Source organism: Hypomesus transpacificus, chromosome 14 (genome assembly GCF_021917145.1).
Source record: "Hypomesus transpacificus isolate Combined female chromosome 14, fHypTra1, whole genome shotgun sequence".
In the NCBI taxonomy this organism is placed as follows: Eukaryota; Metazoa; Chordata; class Actinopteri; order Osmeriformes; family Osmeridae; genus Hypomesus; species Hypomesus transpacificus.
Window position 1 is genome coordinate 14,219,525 of NC_061073.1, and position 24,045 is coordinate 14,243,569.

Below are 24,045 nucleotides of genomic sequence, written 5' to 3' on the forward strand. Positions count from 1 at the left end.
TCCGGAAGGAAACAGGTTGACCGCTCGGTACGGAGACGACGCAGAGTCTGTGTGTGGTAAGTGTGTGTGTGCATGTGTGTGTTGGCATGTGATCATAAAACCCCAGAGGGAAATATTTTTGTGATCATGGCGCTAACATGCAAAATGCAACACGGTAGCCTGTAAAGTTTTCACGCCGACTCTATAAAAGCATCAAAAGACGATCTTTCCGCAGCAGATCTTTTTTGGATCCTTGTTTAAGACACAGCCTAGTTAAACACAGTGTAGCTAAACAGAACCCAGATAGACACATGGCCAAAAGGCGGAGGACTGAGCGCTGGTTTCTACAGGAACACTTCATACCACTGATCCATCTCATCCTATTCAACAGAAATGTAGCTCATTTAAAAAGGACCCCAGGCTTGAACCATGTATAAAACTTCATCTTTACTGTAGGCTTGAGCATATGTACCATGTAGTACTCTGCTCTCTCTCACACACACACACACACACACGCGCGCACGAGGCACACAAGCACACACACACACTCACACATCATCCCTAGCATAGTAATCGAGTATTCTGTCTCCCTGGTTTTGCCACTTCTCTTCCAAGTCCCCCAGTGAAAGAAGACATCAAGCCTGTCGTCACCTCCAGAAGCCTGGTGCAGTTAATTAGATGGGGAGTCCTCCGATTAGCTGTGATTCTGTCTGTTTAACATCATAATACTGTCCCTTATTATAGCTTAGCCACACAGGCACAATACCGTGTCTGCTTCAGCCGTTCCAGGTCCACTCGTGACCGCTCATTGGTCGGTTTGCTTCTGGAAGAGGGAGACTTCACAGGGCTGCCAGGCACTGATAATGAATATCCATGCATACATAATGAGCCATTCTTTCCTGGACAATGAGATGTGGAGGAACCAATCCCCAGTCAGATTGATGCCTTCTGAGACCCTAATGGAATCGCATGTATTCCTTTCTCACATCCTCAGCCCACCCCACCACCCCACTCGCCGCCTGCTGACCTGTGTACACACAGCCAAGGAGCATGATTGCAGGGTGTTTACATCTCACCTTGCTTTATTACCTCACCTGTCTAATAAATAAAATTAGATAAATAAATGGTCTGTACACCGCCCCCTCGTGCCTCCCACACACCTACACTTACACTTACACACACACACACTATACCGGACACTAATTCATTGTCTTCCATTGCCAAAGCATGCTCAATCAATACCTAATTAGGGAAGGGGGGATCCCCAGTGGCTATCAGAGTGTGTGCGCGTCTGTGCGAGTGCGTGTGTGTATGCACGTGCCTTTGTGTATGTATGTGCAAGAGGGGTAGTGCTCAGCCTGGGAAATTAATATGTAAATGCATCATTGGAGGAGAAGTACAAGATGGTGAGGGAGAGAGGGAAGGGAGAAGGGAAGAGGAGGTCTTGCCTTATTTGCGGAGCGTAGCCTGAGCACCCCCCCCTCCCTCTATCCCTTCCTTCCTCCCTTCCCAGTGTCAGTTTCTCCTGACCTCCCAACACTGCACCTCAGGCTGGCCTGCATGCCTGTGGTCAGAGTCCGGGGCTGTGGTGGGGCCTGAGGGGCTCTAAGTTGGGGTCTGGGGGGCGGAGCTTAGGGGTGGGGGGCGGAGCTGAAGGGGTGGATCTTAGGATTGGGGGTGGAGCGGAAGGGGTGGAGCTTGGGGGAGGGGGGTGCACTTTGATATGTAACTGACCTCATCTGTCAATACGTCTGAATGATCGACCAGCTGAAGACCCCTGACACACACACACACACACAGGTATATTCACTTCACTAGAGTGAAAAGTTGAAACCTTTTCATTTGTCCATGCACTTTCAGCTTTAGTATGTATTGTATGCATTTATCTCTCTCCCTCCCACACACATACAACCAAAATTCCTGCTAATCCCCTAATCCAGGGGGAGTTGTTGAGATTGCAGCTAGGGGACAGTGAGGCGGTGTGTGATGCATACTTCTACCTCGTCATTCACCACCCACCCCCCCTCTCTTGCCATAGAACTGACACCTCAGGGTCTGAGCATCACTCACATGAGTGGCACCACAACCATAGCCCCCTCACACACACACACACACACACACACACACACCACACAGGCACACACACCCGCACACACACTCCTGTCGCCACCACAGAGCCAGGCGCTACAGCAGGGCTTTGATCAGAGGACGCAGGTTATCTGCCGCCCTGCTAATTTTAGCTCCCCCTTTTAGCCCCGCTTGACTTTGAAGTGCAGAGCCACTGGGTCTGTGTGTGTGTGTGTGTGAGGGGGGGGGGGGCTGTTAGAGCTTATCAGAGCACCTTACACCTCGGCTGGGAAGAATCACACACAACTACGGAGTGGTCCTGTAATCTGGACGTGATTACACACACTGTTCGGATAATACACAGCGCCTTTCAGCAGATCATCCACACACGCACCTTGTGTCTATCCTGCTTACCCTCTGTCTTGCACACAGTGAACGTCCCCGCTCCAAACTACAGCATACACACATACACACATACACACGTCATCCTTTTCACACACACACACATACACACACACACATACACACACACCCCGGAGCAACAGTGCCAGAAAGAGCTCCATCAGCCAGGAGTAACAGCAGAGCATCGCTGAACTGAGAGTGTGATTATCATTCTGGCCCTTTCATCTGAGGCTGGTCGAACAAAATCAAAAGGACACAAGTGCGAGATCCCTGAAGCGTTACAGTCAGTTCCCCAAACAAATAGCTGGGGAGTGGGAGAGTGAATGTGTGTGTGTGTGGTGATGATATTACCGGTCCTTAGAGATGATGAAGAGAGAGGGAGGTGAACGCGTGGGGTAGTCTTGATTGGCAGGTTAGAAAGCTCTGTGGATGCAACACAAACAGACGGCGGTGTACTGTCAGTCAGCTGACCAGCAAGGTTACTGTGCACATACAGTACAGTCGGGTTTGAAAAGTGTCATGAAGGATGATTATGAATCAAAACAGGTGTGACGAAAGTGTCAGACCCTTCAAGTAAATAATTTTCCAGTTTTTTGCATTTCGCTGGGTTCTAATGCTAAATGTTATACTTACACTTATAGAACAACTTACACTGTAGAAAAAAAAAATGAAAAAAATATAATGTTAAATACTTTGAATGAGACTTGTGGGGAGTCCCATTTCATATTCAGAAACCAAGCAAAACCATGAATGGACCCTACCACCTGCCGTGCCTTGCCTACGCAGGTCAGTGGGTGGGTCATTCAGACTAAACACTCAACCTTGTTTTACACAAGTAATAATGTCAGTGTGAAAGAGGTATGAAACAAACACACATGGACACACACACACAAATTCAGCCCATGAATCGTAATGTCCTACTTATAGAGACTCTAACACAATAAAATCGAGAACATAAAAACAACTAGATTTATCCCATTGGCCAGAAGGGAGCATTAAAGTTTAAAGAGCCTGTGTGTGTGTGTCTCTTTGTGTTTGTGTGTTTGTGTTTGTATGAGGGTGCTTGTATGTGTGTGTGTGTGTGTGCACAGTAGTTGGTTTCAGAGCTAAACATAGTGGTCAGTGTTTCAGTGGGAGCAGAGCTGCCGCGTTGTGGGTGTGACCTTGTCAGCTGCGGCAGAATGAGAAAGCTAACTCCTGAGAGTTAGACACAACTGAACACACTCGGTAAAACTACAGAATCCATCTCTCTCTCTCTCTCTCTCTCTCTCTCTCTCTCTCTCTCTCTCTCTCTCTCTCTCTCTCTCTCTCTCTCTCTCTCTCTCCTCCTTCTCTCTCTCTCTTTCTCTCTGTCTCTCTCTCTCTCTCTTATCCCTCTCTCTCTGACACATCATGCATACTGTTCTCAGCAGGGGAGCTGGGCATCTGTGTGTGCGTGTGTGTGTGTGTGTGTTTGAGAGTGATTAAAGGGGGGATGTTAAAAGTGCAGAGTAAGTCACCAGGGCTGCGTTTCCCGAAAGGGTCGTAAGCCTAAGTTGATCGTAGAATCCATCGTACAACGAATCTTAGTTTTACGGGCCGTTCCCAAAGACATCGTAGCTAAAGTGTCTCTTGAAAATTCGTAGCTCTTGAAAGTGCATAGATTAGCCTACTACTTACAAGCATGTTTGGGAAACGCACGTAAGAAATATCGATGGTTTTGTTTTTTGCTCGATCGTTGCTACGATCCATCGTTCTCGGGAAACGCAGCCCAGGTGATTTAGATTTAGAATCCCCGTCCAGTTGACCCCCCTTTCTCACTGCATCTGACTTATGAGGGCCCTGACCAATCAACGGACTTCCTTTCCTTCCCATTCCTATTATGAGAAACAGCGTCTGGTGTTTTCCTCTATCATCGAGAAGGGAGTCAGACAACTTTGTCGCCTGGGCTGCCAAAAAGGTCGTTCCAATATACGAGTGTCATTTTCTCTCCAGGGACGGTATGGATCAATACCTGCCTTGTGGTCAAGGAGACACATCAGTCAATGATTTAGAACCTGTGCCTTTACACCCACGTTTAGGTTAACATGCACACACCCAGTTCCACGCAAAGAGAACTATGCTGTTAGTCTTGATTTTCACCTAAGCCTAATGGACTTTCACTCAGAATATATACATTTTGAGTGGCTTCCACTGGTCTTGAGTGGAAGAGGAGAAAGTTAGAGAAACAGTAGAGCAAAAATAAAAACATAAAAATGTAGTTCAGTTAAACGACCAGAAGAGCAGTTTTTCATGCTTCTTAAAGAATAAAGTTGATGGAGGCCTTCCTGACTAAGAGCTGTACACCAGTAAAACGTATGTAATTACTGGTAACTGCATCTACAACCAGTCTCCTTTACAGTGTGGAAAGCTAGGGGACCAGGGACTGTAAACAGCAGCCAAGGAAGAAAGATGGCCGTCCGCAGATTGGAACAACAAAGCTGGCCCAGGTTCTCCATGAACACCAGGCCATCCATCTGCATGGCTGGCAGAAACCAGATCGATGGAAGCTATCTGGGGTCATGATTACTCACTCTCTCGATGTTATTTTAACCGTCTGTTAAAATAGAGACACCCTATGGGGGTGTGCGTGCACAAGTGCATGCCGTCTGTGTGTGTGTGTGTGTGCGTGTATGTGTGTGTGGGTGTGGGTGTATGCACGCGCTTCCATCAGCCTTTAAAATCATCATCCTGAGAGACATGTGACACAGTGTCTGCTACAACAGATGCACCCCGAGAGAGAGCTGGGAAACGAAACTTCTTAGGCGGAATTGAGTGAAACCAGTCGGCATGTGTGTTTGCGTGTGGGTGTGAATGTGTGACAGACGTTAACCATGAGCCATTAAGACCAGTCGATGGATTAAAGTCAGAGAAAGGCAAACATGCAGAGCCCACAGTCAGTATTCCTCTGAACACGAGGGTGAGACAAATTAAGAATCCCCCATAAACAAGAAGCAGGGCTTGAGACTGGATATAGGGTGTGTACATGTGTGTGTGTGAAAGTGTGTGTCCAGTGAGTGAGTGTGTGTGTGGTAAATGAACTGCAATTCTATAGCGCATTTTTCTACCTTAGTGGCACTCAAAGCGCTTCACATTTTATCTTTCATTCACACACTCACATACCGATGATAGTGGTCTAGTTTTAATGAGCGGAGTGGTGTTAAAAGACCTGCGTTGTGCGCTGGGCTATGGCAGGAGCCCCAGAAGGGGAAATGAGGAGAGGGGAGGGTAAGGTGAGGGACTGTCTGCAGCTGCCATGGAGTAAAGGACATGCATCTGTGAGGGAGGCTGGGGCAGGGATGTGAAGGAAGGGAGGGCCGGTTAGCTTAGCCTAGTGAAACACGCTTCCAACAGAGTCCAACAGATACACTTTGATGAAAACAATCACTTTGACACTGAAAACGCCCTCTCACAGAGTGTACCCGCAGATAAACAAAACAAACTCTCTGACACACACCCGTCTTCACTTGTTCACCATTCAGGCAGCAGGGGACAGTGGAATTGAACAGGCAGGGAAGAAAATTAGTTTTATCTATACAGAGATGAAAGGATCAGCTCCTTATTGAGGACCTGAGGTAATATTGATTTCTGGGAGGCTAAGTCTTTAGGTTAGAATAAAAGGAACGTAGCCTAGCTCTATACCCTGCCTAGCCCTCGACCTTGCCTAGCGCTACCCGGTTTTCTATTCAACCTATCTGGCAGGTGCAGCTGTTTTACTTCTGATAGAATCAAATGATCTTCTTTCTAGACGACTATAGCCAGCGGGCCTCTCTCCATCTCTCCATCCAGAGAGAAACCTTAGTGGGGAACAGCTGTTCCTTGTACTCATCTGTCCATTCCGATACATATCCTCTCCTCTCCGCTCATCTCCGCTCCTCACCTTCCCCTTCCAGCGAAGAGAGAAAACAGAGTAGTAAAGAAATAAAAACCCCAAACCAAATCCCTGACAGCTGCATCCCTCCAGTCCTCCGTGGCTCCGGCCCATGCCTCTCTCTCTCTCTCTCCCCCGACCCTGTCCTCTCCTCGGGCAGCTGGTGGCCGGAGAATGCCTGCAGGGGCCTGACGCCACTCCCCTGGAATGCTCAGAAGGAGCCATGGCAGATCTTTTACCACGGAGCCCAGGGGAGGAGCAGCAGGGTCGGGCTGAGAAGCCCATCGCAGTCCGCTCATTTCACATCCCAGACTCCTGGCGTAAGCCCAGCCCCGACGGTGACGACCCAGGTACCGTGTGTGCCTGGAAAGGTGTGGTACGCGCTCCGCCCTGCAGGGGGGCTAGGTTTGGATTGTTGTGATTGCACTCCACTGTGAGGCGAGGCTGTCAGGTCAAAAGACACACACTGGCCTAAGCACTCAGACTTATAACAATGAGCCTAAGAGCCAATCACACAGAATCCAAGGCAACGGAACAAAATAGAGCCCTTAACAGAAAATGAGCAACAACAATAGGCTTGATTGTCCTGGCAACTACTAAACCATGTGGTTTTGCCACCGTGGTCTGTGATTTCGGTGAATGCAGTCACAAATCAGAATTGTTCTGTTGAGTGTTTTAAGTGTAAGAATTATGACAGCTTGTTTCTATCCTGCTCTGCATCTCGTCATCAGCCAGCCTGTCACCTCAGAGGGACGACATCATTTATCTTCGAGAGCCGTGTGGCGTGCCACAGTGCAGGGTAAATCACCATACCGCTCTGCTGCTTTGCTACGAGGAGGTTTAGGGTTCACAGGAAAGCAGATGACTATGGGACAGATCAGAGGAGAGGGGGAGTGAGGCCAAACCAGTCTTCTGACATGAAATATGATGTTTGTTGTAAATACCTAGCAATGTTCTATACCAAGCAAGCTTCACTAGCCAGACATGGATTGAGGCATTGGTACCCTGATTAAAATTAGAACGAGACAATTAAAACCCTCTGGCCTCCGCATGCCACTGGCTCTCTGCTGAGGAGAACACACAAGGACAAGGAATTCATCTGCCACAAAGCTGGTTGACTTTTTATGGTCGGCTGAGCCGACAAATTGTTTTACTTCTCAAAGCGTTTTGAGAACCCTGCAACAAAAACAATATCATTTTTTACAGGGAGTGACTTGTCCTTCAAAAGTGTGTTGCAGTAGTGCAGGCTGCCTCTTAGTCAGAATCCCAGAGGTCACAGGAAGGCAGAGACAACAGTATGGTTAACATCGGGGACACAGATGGCATTCTGATTAGCAAACTTGTGGAAGGGAGGAAATTGACTGGTGTGTGTTTGTGTGTGTGTGTGTGCGTGTGTGCGTGCATGGGGGGAAGGGGTGTTGTGGGAAGGGGGACCCTGAGGCACTCTGCTAATCTCTGATCAGCCTCTTATTGTGAAGAGAGACAGAGGAATAAGCCACAATCTCAGCAAAGCCAGCTGAAGGCGGTCTCCAGCGAGCAGTCAGGATTTCTCAGCCCTGCAGTAATAGAGGCAGCAGGGCAGCAGCCTCAGACACACACACACACACAACTCTCTCTCTCTGACCAACACTTATGTTTCATAATTAGGAAACCATTCAGCCAGCAACTTCTGACACTCAGACAACATTGTCATTCTGTAAGCCTTTAAAGAAGGGAGGGGAGGGGGGGGGGGGGGGGGGGAGCTGAAAGCAGTATTAAGATTCCATGTTTAGGTCATATCTCAAATTTGGCAATTAAAATGCCTTCCCAATCACAAACATGAAATAATAACCGAGCTACACAACATGAACATTGGAAAGATACCATGACTGACTTTCTAATACAGACACAGATATTTCAACCTGCTATCACGCTGTTTTGTGCTCATAGGCACAAAAACATTATCTATTGAATTGTGTCCAAGAGCACGATTGTGCAACTTTTTTGTGCAAAACAGAACGTTTCATCTGTTGTGTGTAGCACTAAAAAGGTCAAACAATTCCGCTCCAAGACACGATTCAGTGGATACATTTTTTTCATGCCTATGAGCACAAAACAGGAATTCCACTTAGTGCCGCTAATTTTGAACAGCATGCACATTACTGTAACATGTAGAACACGTCAAATGTTCTCGTGATGTGAGGATTATACTGTTCCTACAGTGCTGATGACACAACACACTCACCATATGCATACTCTACACACTAGTCATGTGATGCATCAATAATGTAGTTTTGTACAACCCAGTAGTGTCTAATGAGTCTTGGGAGTTCACAAAATTGGTTCAAACACACACACACACTCTAATCACATGTGTTTTGCATGTTCAGCCCTCTAACCCAGCCTCTTCACAGCCTCAGCCCCTAACCCAGCCTCTCTCACAGCCTCAGCCCTCTAACCCAGCCTTTCTCACAGCCTCAGTCCTCTAACCCAGCCTCTTCACAGCCTCAGCCCTCTAACCCAGCCTCTCTCACAGCCTCAGCCCCCTAAACCAGCCTCTCTCACAGCCTCAGCCCTCTAACCCAGCCTCTTCACAGCCTCAGCCCCCTAACCCAGCGTCAGCCCTCTAACCCAGCCTCTCTCACAGCCTCAGCCCCCTAACCCAGCCTCACAGCTCCAGCTGAAGGTGATCTAACCTGACTGACAGCCTGAGTCTTCAGTCCCAGCCTCTCTGTGATACTGCAAGATCATTCCTTCATTCTCCCCCCTCTCCCCCAGCCTGACCATGGGAAGGAGGGCCAAGAAATGGTTTGTGTCCCTGGGGAGTCGTGAGAAGAGATCAACACCTCTGCCGGTAGATAAACAACGCTCATCACAGACGGACGTGACCACTGGTCTGGACTGGATTCCACACCAGAGCCCTGTTATCGGTCATGGGGGCTGGGGTTCTGGGGGCTGGGGTTCTGGGGGCTGGGGTCCTGGGGTTCTGGGGGCTGGGGTCCTGGGGGCTGGGGTTCTGGGGGCTGGGGTCCTGGGGTTCTGGGGGCTGGGGTCCTGGGGGCTGGGGTTCTGGGGGCTGGGGTCCTGGGGTTCTGGGGGCTAGGGTCCTGGGGTCCTGGGGTTCTGGGGGCTGGGGTCCTGGGGGCTGGGGTTCTGGGGGCTGGGCCCTGGGGGCTGGGGTTCTGGGGGCTGGGGTTCTGGGGGCTGGGTCCTGGGGGCTGGGGTTCTGGGGGCTGGGGTTCTGGGGGCTGGGGTTCTGGGGGCTGGGGTCCTGGTGGCTGGGGTTCTGGGGTTCTGGGGGCTAGGGTCCTGGGGTTCTGGGGTTCTGGGGGCTGGGGTTCTGGGGGCTGGGGTCCTGGTGGCTGGGGTTCTGGGGTTCTGGGGGCTAGGGTCCTGGGGTTCTGGGGTTCTGGGGGCTGGGGTTCTGGGGGCTGGGGTTCTGGGGGCTGGGGTTCTGGGGGCTGGGGTCCTGGTGGCTGGGGTTCTGGGGTTCTGGGGGCTAGGGTCCTGGGGTTCTGGGGTTCTGGGGGCTGGGGTTCTGGGGGCTGGGGTTCTGGCAGTCTCTGGGCCTTGGACTCACAGCTGCCTAAACTGGAGAGGGGCAATTAACCATTTCCTGCCTTTGTTCACCTGCAAGCTGTGAGGTTTTTGCTTCTCTTACAGATCCTCCATGCAATCGGAGGCATCTGCAGGGCCCACTGAGCCAAAATTCCAGTGACCCCGAAGACACAAACACACACTCACATGCACTCACACCCACAAACACACACACGCACACACACACAGTTCTCTGGCATCGGCAGGGATGAGTTATGCCTGGAAGTGGGAGTTTTAGTGCAGCTGTTTATGCCCCCACTTTCTGTACTGTGGCTCATTGTGAGCTGGTGTGGCAAGTGCAGCATAGCATGTGGATGAGGTGTCATCACCCCCGGCAACACCAACATGTAGCGCATCATTGCAAGGTCATGACATCACTGCCGCCAGATTTCACAACATCTTAGACTTGAAGAGTGTGGACATGAAGATCGTCTGCCCCCTAACACACTCACATACACACACACACACACCTCTGATTGAGCTGCTCTGTACCTTCCACTGCTGCAGTCATCACCCTGGCTCCTGTCCCTCCTGTTAATGTTCCTAGTGTCGGCCAAGTGGATTTATACCAGATAAAACTGCTCGGTTATTCCATTTCACTTTATGGGTTTTGAAATAGGACGGACTAAACAACATTAAGTAAGGACGCATGGCGCGGGGGAGAGCCCAAAGACGAAAGCACTGACAAGCAGCAGATAGAAAACACTAATAGCAAACCTAGTTGAGTAAACACTTGATGGTGTCCCTCAGCCCTACATGCAGTACTTCCTGCAGTACTTCCTGCAGTACTTCCCGCCCACACCCAGTCAGCATGACGGAGGAAGAGCGATGCCTCATCTCTACAGAGCATGCAGACGAATCCAAAAAAAGCTTCAGTCAGTTCCCTCCATTCATCTTCATAAGGTATTGTGTAAACATCGGATCCAAGCACAGACCATAGTTCACTGCCACCCCTGGGTGGGACAGCTAGTGTTGATCATCACAGTGTCGTATTATCTCCAGCTTCTCTCTGTGGTGAGGGGGAAGAGGGGAGGGCGAGACTGTGGTTCTTTTACAGATGCCGTCCGACCAGGCACTGGGTCCTGACCTCTGCAGCAGCAGGTGACCTCAGACAGGTTGACAACCTTCACTTCCACCAACCAGGGGTGTTGATAGGCGAGGGGCACACACAGCGAGCGGGCTTCCTTCCCTGGATGTCCTTCCTGTGTGCGTGTGATGCATGTTTGTGTGTGTGGCCAGCTGAACCTCCTGCCCTCTCCCTTCCCCTCTTCTTCTCTCCCCTCACTCCTTGCAGGTGGCTACGTTTCCAGGCGTGTGCCCATTGGTGCCAGCTGTGGCGGGGGCACGTGGCCTGGCGTTCCTGCCCCCCCTCTCCCCCTCCAGCCTGGGCAGGATAGGGAACACTGCCAGCCCCCGGGACCCGGCATCCACTCACTGGGCATTGTGACAGCAGACATGTCTCTTCCCCCATCCCCATCTCCCATAAGGAGAAGGGGGGAGAGCAAGAAAAAGACAGGGTGAGAGATGAGAGAACGAGAGAGAGAGAGAGAGAGAGAGAGAGAGAGAGAGAGAGAGAGAGAGAGAGAGAGAGAGAGAGAACGAGAGAGAGAGAGAGAGAGAGAGAGAGAGAGAGAGAGAGAGGGGAGAGGGAGGGGGAGAGAGAGAGGAAATCAAAGAGAGCAATAGTAACACAGCGAGCCCTTAAACAGAGACAGATAGAGCTGGAAAGATATCGCCAACAAAAAGTGGTAGAGGGCGAGAGCAGAGAGCAGAGAGAGAGAGAGAGAGAGAGAGAGAGAGAGAGAGAGAGAGAGAGAGAGAGAGGAGAGAGAGAGAGAGAGAGAGAGAGAGAGAGAGAGAGAAAGAGAGAGAGAGAGAGAGCAGAGAGAGACATGATCAATGGGAGTGGGGGAGCGGAAAGTGAGCTATGACTTGGAAATAGGTATAAATGACTGACAAGGCCAGTACCTTAGAACAGCTTTATAAACAGACGGCATCCAACCGCTTCTATACCTACTCACAGCAAAGCAGTCTCTCTCACACTGTGCTGTAAGACCAGCCAACTTGGCCAGCATCCAAGAATCCTAAAACCTTCTCTATAATTAACATTTTGTACAGATCGAAACAAATAGTTACGTTATTCTGTAAGGCATTTCCTTTTTATTTGCTACAATTCCGTAGAAGACGGTGGGTATGACAGTAGCGTGAAGGGAGGACTATTACCAATCCCCACACAGTCAAAGAATTACAATCCGACTGCGGAGAACTCTTGCCAGTCGTAGCTATCACTGTCGTCCTCTTGGGGAAACTTCTGTCTGATGAATGACCCATGCCGATGAAACGAGGAGATACAGCAATTTGTTTGTGTCTCCCAAGAGAAACGACCACGTCACAATTGAGGTTTGCTTTTGATAAGGACTTGAAATGAGATATGGCTGGAAAAAGAGGTAGGCTGGGCGAAGACATTAATACAGGAGATAGCTGCTGGATACAGAGAGGTGTGATGGGGCCCCTTCAACCCACGGTAATGAAAGATACGATCGAGAGGAGAGGTGAAGAGAGGATGGCAGAAGAGAGGAGAGATGACAATAGGAAAGGATATTGTGTTTCCAACCCGTGTTTGAGAGGGGTTGGATGAGCTCTCACTCGTGCAGAGTGTCTGACAGCTCAATCATCCTTTCCTCCGGCCTATAGTCTGGAGTGAATATAACCCTCATGCTGGAGGACTTCATATACATAGGGGATCACAGTCCTCCAGACCTCTCCTCCTCTCCTGCAGCCCTCGCTAAGCTCGACAAGCCTTATATAGAACAAGGCCGAGCAGGATGCAAGGAGATAGTATCTCCTTGCATCCTACTTCCCTGATTCGGATCCTTATTTATCTGGCTGCTGACAGCTGTGTTGATGAGCAGCGATCTCTGGATGCTCTTCCTCTGATGGCTTTATTAGGTGACAGTCTGTAGGGGACTGCCGCGGTGATCCTATCCAGGAGACAGCCTGGCCGTTAGATCCGCCCAGCGTGATCCATACAGTATATCCCCGCGCCATAACTATGATGGCTGAGATAAATCACGTTCCAGGCAGAGGTTTTAGTTGTCACGCCTATGATGGAAACATGTCGGTGACTGGCCTCACCTTGGTCTCCTGCTTGCGGTTGGGAGGTTTAAAGCCACGTATCACAGTTCCTATTTTTATTGTTGGCCTGTAATTCAGAGATGGACGTGGCTGGCCTTTTCCAAGCAACCCTCCATAATATTTAGCGGACGCTCTCAGGGGGCTACTCATAGCAGAGCCAGAGTGTATGAGAGAGAGAGTGTGTGTGTGTGTGTGTTTGTGTGTGTGTGTGTGTGTTTGTGAGGTGTGTCAGCGTCATGTCGCCTTCTGCGTCTGTCACTGGGAGGGTGGTGGGGTTGATGAGTCAGGCGCCTAGCAGACTCCCTGGCACCTGGCTGCTGTTTGTCCTTTGGGTGTCCTGGTGACCAGAATGATTGCCTGCACTGACCCCGGAGCTAGACTGGGGCTGAGGTTGAGACTGGGTCTTGAAGTTGTGGAGGGGTCTTGATTTGGGGCTAGGGCTAGGGCTGGGTGAGGGGTCGGGGCAGGGTTGGGCTGGGTTGAGGATGAGGCTGGGGTTAGGGCTGGGCTAAGGAGGGGGTGAGGGTTAGGGCTGGGCTAAGGAGGGGGGGTAGGGGATGGGAACAGGGTATCATTACATCCCTACCTCTCTCCAGATGTCTGCATGAAGGGAAGCCTGAAGGCTTTTCTCATCACTGGATTGGGGCCTGAGCCACACTCCAGCTCCATCCCTCTTCCAAGGCCTAACTCCTCGTCCAGCTGGTGCCATAGCAATTAAAGCCTTCAGGAAGAACTGTTAAAAGAAACAGCCTTCACACTTTCTCATCACTATGAAAAATATTTTGGGACTAAAATACCTGGAGACCGAATCTCCAGTTTTCATCCCTTCGACCATTTTCCTCGTGTTGAGCACACTGTTCAAAGCGAAAACACAACGTAAATCATACAGGGACATGGACGTCCATGACAATGTGAGCGTGGGATTTAGGAGACGTGAGGTCGACCCTTGGTGAGCGTCTTGTATTTATGAGTGCGAGAGTGTGTGTGTGTGTGTGTGTGTATAAGTATTCTGCTGGATGCTACCACATGCGTGGATCTCATCTGGAGCCTGCATCAGGGCTGACTCCAAGTGTCAGCATCCCTCCCTCTCTTCATCACTCAAACACCGCGTTCACAATGTGTGGCCTTCTACTCTTCAAAATCTCCTCCACACACTCCTCCCCTCTCCCCCTCTCTTCTCCTCCCAACATCCTCTTCTCCTCGCCGTACCTACTCTCCTCCCTCTGTACTCCTCCCGACGTCTCTACACTCCCAGCCCAGATATCCGCTACACCTGAGCGATCCGCCTTAATGCAAGTTAATTTACTGGTGGTCCAAAACAGAGAGACAAAAGGCAACACCATTAAAAGATAAGGCAGGGTTTAGTGCAGGGAAATTGTCCAGTTGACTGTGGAAGAATCCTAACAGACTGGCTAGGACTGTTAGCTGAACTTGCAGGACCTTCAGACACAGAGGGTGTCTAGGAGAGGGCGGCGGTAGAGAACCAAACTCTTGGCTGGCCAGAGAACCAGGCTCCTGACTGGCCAGAGAACCAGGCTCCTGGCTGGTCAGAGAACCAGGCTCCTGGCTGGCCAGAGAACCAGGCTCCTGGCTGGCCAGAGAACCAGGCTCCTGGCTGGTCAGAGAACCAGGCTCCTGGCTGGTCAGAGAACCATGCTCCTGGCTGGTCAGAGAACCAGGCTCCTGGCTGGCCAGAGAACCAGGCTCCTGGCTGGTCAGAGAACCAGGCTCCTGGCTGGCCAGAGAACCAGGCTCCTGGCTGGCCAGAGAACCAGGCTCCTGGCTGGTCAGAGAACCAGGCTCCTGACTGGCCAGAGAACCAGGCTCCTGGCTGGTCAGAGAACCATGCTCCTGGCTGGTCAGAGAACCAGGCTCCTGGCTGGCCAGAGAACCAGGCTCCTGGCTGGTCAGAGAACCAGGCTCCTGGCTGGCCAGAGAACCAGGCTCCTGGCTGGCCAGAGAACCAGGCTCCTGGCTGGTCAGAGAACCAGGCTCCTGGCTGGCCAGAGAACCAGGCTCCTGGCTGGTCAGAGAACCAGGCTCCTGGCTGGTCAGCCAGAGCAGTGACCACCCAGGATCCTGCCCAGTAGGGGGTCGTCTAGGGACGCCGGAGATGCCTATAAACAGGCCCTGCTAGATGCGTGTGTGTGGCACTGCAGGGTCAGGCAGGGGTCGACTGATTACCTGTCTAGACAAACTGTCTGGAAGCCATAATGAGTCAGTCTGAGTGGGACGGAGAGAGAGACAGAGAGAGACAGAGAGAAAGGGAGGGGAAAAAGAGGGTGAAAGAGCACATGAGAGAGATTGAGGGAGAGCAGCTGAACGGACAGACGCCTGGTCGGTCCAGAGGAGCGGAGGGGTAGGACCAGGACCACACTCGCACTCAGGTTCCGGAACTCTCCTCCTCTGAACTCAAGAGGTCGACGGCGTCACTCTGACCTCCTGCCAACTGCAATTCAACAACCCACCCACGCCCAGGCATGGAATGGCTGCGGCCAATCCGGAACCAGAGGACGCGATGAGTCACGTCAGAGCCTAAAACAACCCTCCTGTCACTTCTGGAAATGCAGTTCGTCCATCACACGGCCTCCCTTACTGTGCCAGAGCGAGGCACTGAGCCCGATGTTGGAGTTGTTGGTGTGAACTGAGACAAAACCAACAAGTTAGCTCCTACAGAGCTGTAGTGGTACCTGCCTGACATCTGCTTGTGTGTGCTGTATTAAAAGCCATCTGGTAGAGCCAGAACAGATCATGTTAGCAACTAAAGTTTGTTTATGTTTACTGTATGCACCTGCCCACCAAAGTAAATTCCTTGTTTTGACCACTTACTTGGCGATGAAACACTATTCTGAGTCTGCCAAAGGAGATGGGATGGGACTTATTCAGGAAGTACTGCATCATTCTGGATGTAGAGCAGTAAACCGGCGGACAATGAGCCGGGTTGCTCGAGATGGATGTATTGGAGTAGAGCCTAAGGATGGACTTAATTGTGTTTGTGAGCCTGAGTGCAGCCAATCGAAAGGAATAATTATACAGGTAACACCAAAGGTGATTCAAAATCAGTGCTTCAATATTGTGTACTGTTCCAGAACGTAGGTTCATCTGATATTCATCTTTCACCCCCCCCCCCCCCCCCCCCCCCCCCCTCTCTCTCTCTCTCTCTCTCTCTGTGTATCTCTCTCTCAATTTTTTCCTGTTGTGGGCAGAAAAAAAATACAAATATATTCCATTCACATACCGATTAGAAGTGTCTTTCTCTTTGTGTGGGAAAGGCTGACTCCGTGCTGTTATCCAATTACTGCAAATCGGTTTGACTTCTCAGTAGTGACCATGTTGTACACCATTCTTAGTGCAGCCATGTCGACGTATGGCCACACACCACATCACAAACACAGGCACACCAAGCTCCCAAGAAGCCCTGTTGTCTTACATGGGAATCTAAGTCATTATTTGTGGTATGTTCCAAGAAGTCAAAGAACAGCAAGGCTGTTTTAACTTTGGTGACTTGAATGGAAACCGGACACAGACCTCATGCTCGACGTCCAAATGTCGTGCAAAGACCGACGTCGTCAAACCTTCCGCTACTTGAACCGGGTCGAGCGGGACTAGAAAGCATTCCTCGTCGTGATTGGAATGACACAGCCAATCCCTCACCTTTCGTCGCCCACAGCAGCATGCTGGATCTGCTGGATGATAACGGGGAGACGAGCCTGTAGCCTGATCCCTCGCGTCTGCTCGCGCTCACTGAGACACTGTCTATCGTTAAAGGCTTCTTCAAAGAACATCAACTGGAGTCCTACTGTGTAGCACCATCTTCTCCAAAAGAACAAAACCCAGTTGCTGTCTTTGGAGTTTTCTGTCAACAACACATTTTCTTTTTATGATGGACGTTTCGCTATTTCATGCCCAAATTATCAACGTGGCGAAGACGATTAAAAGCCACATGAAAACCATACTTCGACCACCAAGAGTCTGTTTGCAATAGTCAAGCAGCATTTGTTAAGACTGATGTGAACCACAAAGCCTGAGAGCTAGGTCTGGAAACAGCATCTGCCTGAAACAGACAATCAAGGGCAGCTTTGACTCAGTTCTACTTTGTAAACGCATGTTTAATCCTTTAGAGTCTTGTATGTTAGCATGCAGACTGAACACTACAGACCACAGACAGCAGCAGCTGTTCTTACCTGGTAAGAAAGCTCTGCTAAGCTGCCTCAATATGTTTGGTAATGAAAGAGAATGACAACAAGTTTCTACTCTGACAGGTAACACCTGGACAAGTCTGATAAAACACCCCGACTAGAACACCTAGCAGTCGACATTGGAGGACTCAACAGATTTCCCTGCAACCACCAGCATGCAGAGAGGTATGCGGTCTAGCTATCTGACTCCCAGATGAACCTTCTAGTTACTTCTCAGCACATTTAACGGCCCCGTAAAAGGCACGGTCAGCATGGCACAGCGTGTAATATTAGATCTCTCGTCATCATTGTGGTTTGGACCTGAAGACCCCAATCAATCCCCGGTCACGTCCTTTGTCCTGATGGTTTGCTAATAAAGCTCCATGACGCACACTCAGGAGAGAGTGAAGGAGAGAGAGAAATACGACCTGACTCGATTAAGGCAGTTAAAGTCATGCTTATAACTTGTATAGAGTAATTAGCTACACAAACAACTGCAGCTCTGCCAGCTCAACTGAATATGGGTGACGATACAATGCATGGAAAGGTCCAAAACCATTCACAGAGTATCAGCTCCTGACTAGCCTCTTGCACTTGAAATTCAAGAAGTGACGATGTATGTCAATGTAAAGCCCCCAGATGCTGTTCCCCCGCCTTAGATACAAAGCAAGGCCTGATCCGCTCTCAAGCCAGGGCAACGTGATACACCCTGCCATGTGTCCACTGCCAACAGTGGAGACATAGGGGTCGAGCGGGTCCATACTAGGAAAGCAGCGATGCATGTGCCCCCTAGCCTGTCACTGTGGTTGGATACCCTCGGACATCCTGGCCGTGTGCACCTGACCCTGCAACCCATGGCCCTAAACAACCCTTATCCCCGGGAACTGTATCCCGATTCTCTCTACCCCCTGGCCCTGTACCCCCTGACCCTTACGGTACGGGCCTCAGAGGGGCAGGAAAGGCCTCAGGTTCTGCCCCCAGTTCTCCTGCCCCTCTGCCCCTGCTGCTATATTTACTCCTCTAAGCGGCCCTGCACATCACGTTGGGATCCTGTTACCCCCTCGCGCCCCGGCATATATACCTCCAGTTATGTGAACGGCGGTCACAAGCCTGCAACACTCAGCCATGCCCGCATTCACTTCAGCTCACACCAGCTCCCTAGCCCATCTATCTCTCCCTCTCACTCTGTTCCACTTGGTTTATCTTGTGCCATCTCCATCAGGCTGTCTGTCTCTCTCGCTCAATCTCTCTCGCTCAATCTCTCTCTCTCTCTCTCTCTCTCTCTCTCTCTCTCTCTCAATCGCTATGTCAGGACAAGGCAGGGGTCAGCAAGGGACGAGAAGGGAGGAAGGAGTGAACAGACTAAATGAAAATCAATAATGAGGGGTCCAGTTAAAGAGGAGATGCTGCACTGGCTTTCAACCCCTTTGTTTAGACATTCAGGTAGGAAGAATGTTAACCAGGCAGGTAAGTAGTTAGGAAGCAAGTAAATCAGGCAAGTAAAGAGGTAGGAAGCTGGTCAATCGGCCAGGCAAGTAAGTAGAAAGCAAGAACAGCAAGGCAGAGCAAGTGAAGCAGAAGTACAGGCAGGGAAACAGATATTGAGACAGCCTGCCTGCCTGTTTGCTTGCCTGTCTGCCTGCCTGCCTGCCTGCCTGATCCATAATGGAATCATCATTCGATATTAGCTTGGTATGAGACTGATGGGTGTGAGCCTGAAATAGAGTGCCATGCGTCACTGAGGGCTGGACTCAGCAGCCATTACACTGGAGCAGCAGCAGAGAGCTAGCAAAGGGCTGGAGTCTGCTTCTAAATGGAATTGGGACTGTTTTTAAATTGCCCTTGGAGTTGCTCTACACACCAGTCAACAAAGTGATATAGCATCAGTCAAGACCCAGAGCTCTGCAGTTGATCAAATACGGAAATTAAACACAAAGCCTGTTTGGTTATGTTAACCGACCTACTCAGGGTTGCAGTGCCACCTAGTGTTAGTGATGGGACTCCCACGTTAGCGCGAGTAATTCTGTCTTCAGTGTAACTTAATAAGGACATTGATTTTGAGTCAGTGAAGAGGTGGAGTACCTCTCAGTTGATATGAATAAACTACCCTGTGGAACACTTTTTTCTCCCCAGGACTGTTTTTTGATGAATAGCTCAAGCCTCAGCCTCAGCCCCAAGCCTCAGCCTCAGCCCCAAGCCTCCAGCCTCCAGCTTCAGTCCAGTGCCAGTCTTAGCTTCCGTCTCATTCCTCTGCTTTCCAATTATTCTCTTTTCTCTCTTCCAGCCTCGCCTGTTGAGATTTGTCATTTCGCTATGATTGATCCCTGATCAAGTAGAATACATCTGCTAGAATAATCTGTTGGAAGTCGACACAATAGTGTCCAACACCGTTACTGTGGAAAAAAAGGTAATCTCTGTCTGGCTTTGCATAATAAAGGGCTCTCACTAGACTACCACCTATAGTACGATACAATTATGTCTGTCGGTCTGTCTGTCTGTCAACATACAGTAGTGGAGGTGCATTGCATAAACTGCACCTTATTTCCCTCAACTCTCAATTATTATAGTTGGTTAAGGGACATACTTGTATATCAAATACAAGTATGCCTATAGAATTAATGCTTCTATGAAAAAATGACATTCGTGTTTGCAGTGTTGACAGAATCCCACCAGGGGGTGCTGCTTGTCAGGGAACCAAATAGGAATCGGAGTTTCTCTTTCTCTTCTGCTCTCTGCACCAAACCAGATGAAGGGCCATGTTCCTATACACATGTTAAAACAGCTAATTTTGATTAACCAGGTCAATGGACACGCTCCATTGCTAGGGCTTCTTCAGTCAAGACTTAGTTTGCTTAAGGAATACTTCCATGGTCAAAGTTGTTTATCTAGTCGTTTAACTACTGAAGATTAGGAATCATGGACACGGAATCATGTCTGAGATGATCCGTTCCACGATGCTTGATCCTAGAACATAGTCTAAGATCAAACATGCTTTAGAACCCTTGTTCTCATCTGCCTGATGAAACCCTTCTCGCTTCTTACCTTCAGTAATTAAGACCTATCAGTGGACCAGACAAACATCTCCTCAGCCTTGCTGTGTCCACTTACCTTCCAACCTCGAGTAACATGAGAGTTGCTACAGCCCAATCTTTAATCAAAGCTTCCCGGACAGCACAGGGCTGTGTTTTGCCAGGGAAAGCCTCCTGTCTGTCAGGGTTAGTCCATACTGGTAGCTACTGAAAAGACTGGCCCTAATGCTTCCTAATGCTAATGCTGTCCGTAGCCACGCTTAGCAAGCGCTAGGTGTGTAGGTATGTTTTAGGCAGGCCTGCTCTACTTTGAAGACTATATCAAAGCCTCTGTAAAGACCATCTCTGGCAGCATCACCACTCCACCACCACCACTAGCATGAGCAGCTGTGTAGCTGCAGACTGCTATTAGCAGGCATGTTGATACCATCAGGCTGGATGAGGGTTGAGAAATTCACACGTGACTCAGGAGAAAACAGAAACTCCTCTAGCTCCTCTCATGTTAAAAAGAAAACTCTCTGAAAAGTCAAACTTGTGTCATCTCCCTCTCTCCAGGTTTCCAATGTCTCTCTTTTGACCTAAAATAGCAGCTTGGTGCCCTGGAAGACAGGAGCAAGGACAGAGTCCCCTGACTGGGGAGAGAGATCAGGCTCCGGATCACTTCTGTATCAGGGGGGAGAACTGGAGCAGATAAATACCTGTTCAACTGTGTCCTCTTTAATACTCACCAGGGGCTTCATGATGATGACATGAAATTAAATCTCATATCTAATCTCCCTATCAGCATCTGTTAGCAGGGAGCCAAGCCGTGAAGTGAGGCTTCCGACGGATAGTGAAGAAAGAACGTAGAGGGAACACTGTGTGTTCTTTCTGTCTGTTTGAAGTGGGCTTGTTCTAAAACCAGGGATGGTCGGAATTAAGAAAGGAATTCATGCCGGTAGTCTGTTTTATTCATGTTGACACTCCAACTTAAGAGGACCAATCTCACGGGGAAAAAAATTTAGTCCCCGTCTTACTTGACTGTGAAAAAACACACGTCATCTGAAACACAACCTACAGATTCATCTGATAAGAACACATTGCCATGCCTGTTTGACCTTCTTCAGACAATGGGTCTTCACACGGCAAATACCACACATCATGACACGCTCATTACAAAGATTGTCACTGACGTGACGATCTTCCAGATGGATCAACGGTATTCTACAAGCTGGCGTATTGCGACAAACCTCTTCTGAGCGCCTGAGGTTAGCAGCTTCACCAGCGAGAAGAATTACAGGGGCCAAGGAGTCGTAGGACAAAAATGACACTGGAATTCTGTTGACATTCATACTATTAATGGATGACTTTTAGCTGTTCTTTTGGAATTCACTCATTCAGAAGCCTTACAACAAGGTCTAGAATGCAGCTCCATGACTCCATGAGTAAATACATCATTTTCGTACATATTCAGGTAAACTGTCATGGAAGGACTATATTTAGGTTCTAACCCATTTAAACCCATTGGCCTGCCAAAATCATGGTTGTTGAAAGATGCTTTCAAAAGAATTGATCTGAGCTGGAGTGCAGGCTGCTGGAACTACTTTCAAGAGAGACTGGTTGTCTCTTGTATCTCTGTGGATCTCAGCTCTTTATTGGCCTCATGCCACAAGAGTCCATATCCAAACTTGATCTCATTTTTAGCTATAGGTACCGTCTGATAAAACCTAAGGGTGGTTGGAAACACAGGTGCTTGTGAAAAGGAAGAAAAAAAATGAGAGAGAGTTACAAAGCATTTGGGCCTGCGTCGCTCCATCAACAGGAAACCGAGTGTGCATTCAAGGAGGGTGTCATGTTTCACAGCCACAGTTATGTGTTTTCTGTTCAAATATCAAGGTCGGGGTTCACTACTGGGCTGGCCTCCAGAACCGTTGTGTTTAATGGCTGTTATAGAACAGAGCACAGCAGAGTGTGTGAGGGTCACTAAGAATGCAATCTCAGGACCAAAGCAGAAACAGCCAAACCAAACCAAGTGGGTGGTTGACACCCACCATGTATCCATGTTGGTGTTATTTATTGACTACAAAAAACTAAATGTATGCAGCTAAACTTACCCTGCTCTATTGAAACGGTCCGTTGATATCAAACAGTCTGGGTGTCCCTGTTGTGGATGCCCTCTGAGCTACTAAGGACCATGTACTCTGCCCTTGTGGGGGACAGTGACTCATTCCAGACCCTTTAACCTCCGAGGAGGCAGTGACGTTAAGCTAACCTTAACAGAAATAGAGAGAGAGAGAGAGAGAGAGAGAGAGAGAGAGAGAGAGAGAGAGAGAGAGGTGGGCAGATAGCAAAGGAAACAAACAGAGAACAACCCTCTGGTCCATGTATATGCCAGCCTGTTGGAGATTAATAGTGACAAAACTGGGCTTTTATTGGCTCGACGTTCCTCTGGCCAGGCCAGGCGCCGTCTCCCCGGCGACCCACCTTTCATTGGCCTGACTGACGAAGGCACCAGATGTTGCTATGCTACTACAGCCCCAGCAGGAAACACTGCAGCACCGAGGCTAGGTCTGCCAGAGGCCCCTACTGTCCTGGTCTGGCCTTAGCCCAGTCATTTCCTCCCTCCCTCGCTCCCTTCCAGCCCAAGCCCCAGCCCCAGCCTCAGCTCCAGCACTCAGTACAACCAGTCCGCTCAGTCCAGCCTCTGCTACCCATTCTAGTGCTCGCTCTGTCAGCAAATCCTGACCAGCATACCAAGCACAGGATCTGAGGAAGCTCACTCAGACTGTGTGGTGTTTTTTTTAGACCTGTTTTATAGCCAGAGGATTCTCTCTTCTGGTTGATATCTGCTGATGTGTCAGTTATTTGTAGTTAGTAAGTGAATATCTATTAAAGATCTAGAGTGGACAGAAAGCTGAAGGAGACAAACCAGGAAGAGACAGAGGTCAGGAAGAGAGAGAGACCAGAAAGAGAGAGACCAGGAAGAGAGAGATTAGGAAGAGAGAGAGATCAGGAAGAGAGAGACCAGGAAGAGAGAGACCAGGAAGAGAGACCAGGAAGAGAGAGACCAGGAAGAGAGACCAGGAGGAGACAGGCTGCAGCACCCCCAGCACCCCTCACTCAGTAGTGAGAGACAGAGAGAGACCAGGAGGAGACAAAGATGGACCAGGAGGAGACAGAAAGAGAAACTTACAGGAGACAGTGACAAGAGGAGATCTAAGGTGGACAGTGAGCTGGAAGAAATAGAGATTTGGAGTAGAAATACCATAAAGCTGGAGGTCAAGACATTTATATGAAATGCGGGTTGAACTCATTGTGTTGTGGGGTGGGGGTGGAGGGGGTTATTGATTTCCTGTTGCCACCAGCACAGGGGCTTTGGAGCCAAAGGGACAGGAAACAGGCCTCGAGGCAGAGAGTCCCCTTCTCTGGTTCGCAAAACTAATTTAGTCCCAGGAGTGTGCTTCCTGGTACGCTCATTATCAGGCCTGATATGACTCCCATGTGTGCGGCTGTGAAACAGCCACCAGGGTACTGCATTAGAGGGATATGAAACACAATGGGCAATAAGCCGTACTCTGCAGTGTGAGGGTTCAAACCCCAGCGCTATTCTAGCCTCACCTTATAATGGGATAATGAATACCAAACACATGAACCAGGCCTGTACCTGGGGCTGATCTACTATAAATACGATTTTATGTCCTTTTATGATCTCTCTTCAGGGACGCCAATGGATTTGTCTTGGGACAGCATGATGGTAGGTAGTTTATAGCTAAGTTCTAGGTGGCTGTTGTGGAGAATATTACAGAAAGAT

The 24,045-nt window shown here is 49.5% G+C and overlaps 1 protein-coding gene across 2 annotated transcripts in view; it reads right to left on the bottom strand.

Moving 5' to 3' along the window:
* Positions 1–24,045, bottom strand: part of tspan9a (tetraspanin 9a) — a 131,246-nt gene that overhangs the window by 94,167 nt on the left and 13,034 nt on the right. The window contains exon 3 of one of the 2 annotated variants that reach the window (XM_047033397.1): positions 2,800–2,871. The exons of the other annotated variant lie outside the window; for it this stretch is intronic. The gene's annotated coding sequence lies outside the window, so the exon portion shown is untranslated. The remainder of the gene's footprint in view (positions 1–2,799; positions 2,872–24,045) is intronic. 2 annotated transcript variants of the gene reach the window in all.